This window comes from Myotis brandtii, unplaced genomic scaffold (genome assembly GCF_000412655.1).
Source record: "Myotis brandtii unplaced genomic scaffold, ASM41265v1 scaffold1144, whole genome shotgun sequence".
NCBI lineage: Eukaryota > Metazoa > Chordata > Mammalia > Chiroptera > Vespertilionidae > Myotis > Myotis brandtii.
The window spans coordinates 628679-630688 of NW_005353944.1; the positions used below are offsets into that span (position 1 = coordinate 628679).

At 54.4% G+C, this 2010-nt stretch overlaps 1 pseudogene; it reads left to right on the plus strand.

Moving 5' to 3' along the window:
• The first annotated feature begins 999 nt into the window (after window positions 1-999).
• LOC102261029 lies at window positions 1000-1685 on the plus strand (annotated as a pseudogene).
• The last annotated feature ends 325 nt before the right edge of the window (window positions 1686-2010 follow it).

The following is a 2010-nucleotide window of genomic DNA, read 5'->3' on the forward strand; positions in this document are numbered from 1 at the left end:
GGCTGGCCTTTGGCATATTCTCCCTGGGGAGGGAAGATGCCTGGAGGTGGGTGTGGGCTGGGCCAGGCGGGGCGGCTGCCTAGGCCAGAGGCTATCAGAGAGGACAGTCTGAAGGGATATTCTTCAGCAGTAGCAGCACCTGCCCCTCCTGGCAGGACCCACCACGCAGTAACTCTGGTTATGAGTCTCTGGGCTTGTCACATTATCTACAGGCAGCCTGAAATGCCTCCTGCTACACACATCAGCTTCCCTCAATTCATCTTTCAATCTGGAGGATTTACAAAGCTTTATACCATTAAGAGTAAGATCTCAACAGCATGCCGTATGGGAAAAACATGTTTTGCTCCTGCCCGTATACGTATTAGTGTGTAAGCTCTTCTGGGCAGGGACCCATTTTATGTGTCATGTTCACTGTGCAAGGCTTCATTCCTTCATAAGGCTGATGCTTCAGAAACCTGGGTCTACACCTCCATCTGAGATCAACATTTAGGAGTTAACACCAGTTCATGGCTAGTGGTGAGCCATCCACATTTTACAGCAGGGTACATGGGTCTGAAGCCTATTTTATGTGCCCCAAGAAACAAAGACGATGGAGGAGAGAATGGCTGTATCATTTAGCATCAAGCCCTCTTTTTGGCTAAGGAGTAGCAGGGCTGACATGTGGTCATCTTCCTCAGGGACTGGGGGCCATGGCTGCAAATCCTTCAGGGGAGCTGGAGGTTAAAATGTAGGACAGATGAGAGGGGAGGTTGTCCATCGGTGTGTTCCCTGTACCTGCTTAATCAGATGGGTGAGCCTCACTGGGGGATGGTTCACAAAGCATCCAGACTGCCTCTAAGGCAGGGACATCACAATAGAGCCATCTGGAGACTGTGGATGGAAAGGGATAAGGGAAATTTCTCCCAGTTCTGCCTTGATGATTTGGGGACAGCTGATGAATCCTGCTCTTCGCTTCTCCTGGCTGAGCCCTCAACTGTGGATCACCTGTCAAAAGCCGGCATGAGGGGACCAGCGGGACCAGCGGGAGGCTCAGGATGGCGGCAGGCGGGCGAGGCTGCGCTGGGCTCCCGCTGTGTGCGGGTGTTCCCGACTGCGACTGGTGGGTGGCCAGCATGGACGTGGTGGAGAAGGAAGAGGCCAGCGCCAGTGTCGTGGTTAGAATGACAGACTCGTTTACTCAGCAAGCTGACCAGGTGACCACTGAGGTTGGAAAGCTCCTGGGTGAAGAGAAGGTGGACCAATCCTTTGTGTGGCTGGAGGCTGGGCTGGGGGCAATGCCAAGTTCAAGTCTCTCTTCAAAAACTGGGACCTCATGTAGAAGCAGAGCATGTGGGCGTCCACCATCTCCAGCCACCTGGCCACCAAGCACCTCAAGGATGGAGGCCTCCTGACCTTGGCGGGTGCCAAGGCCGCCCTGGACGGACTCCTGGGATGATCGGCTACAGCATGGCCAAGGGCGCGGTCCAGCGGCTCTGCCAGAGCCTCCGAGGGAAGAACAGCGGCCCGCGCCTGGGCTGGGGCCATCGCGGTGCTCCCGGTTCCATGCCCAAGGCCGACTGGGCTCCTGGATGCCCTTGGAGTTCCTCGTGGAAGCCTCCCATGACTGGATCACAGAGAAAAACCGGCCAAGCTCAGGGAGCCTAATCCAGGTGGTAACGATGGAGGGAAACACGGAATTTACCCCGAGTAGTTTTAACTTCTTCTCAGTGCCTTCGAGGGGCCTGCCAGAAAAGCCAACGTATCTCAGTGCAGCCGCATCTGGCCTCCTGTTTTCTGTAATCCTGTTTGTGGTTCGAGATGGTGACACCTGTTTTTCTCTCACCTAATGTGCATTTGCTTTCCTAAGACAAAAGTAAATGTAAAATGTTTGTGTGAAATAAAACCATGTGTGTGTGTGTGTGTGTGTGTGTGGTGGGGGGGAGGCCTACAGATGGCCCCGTGGTCCATCTGTATTAACCACCTAGGTTTCAGGGGTCTCTGCATGGCCCCTCTGGATCCGGGTCATTGTGT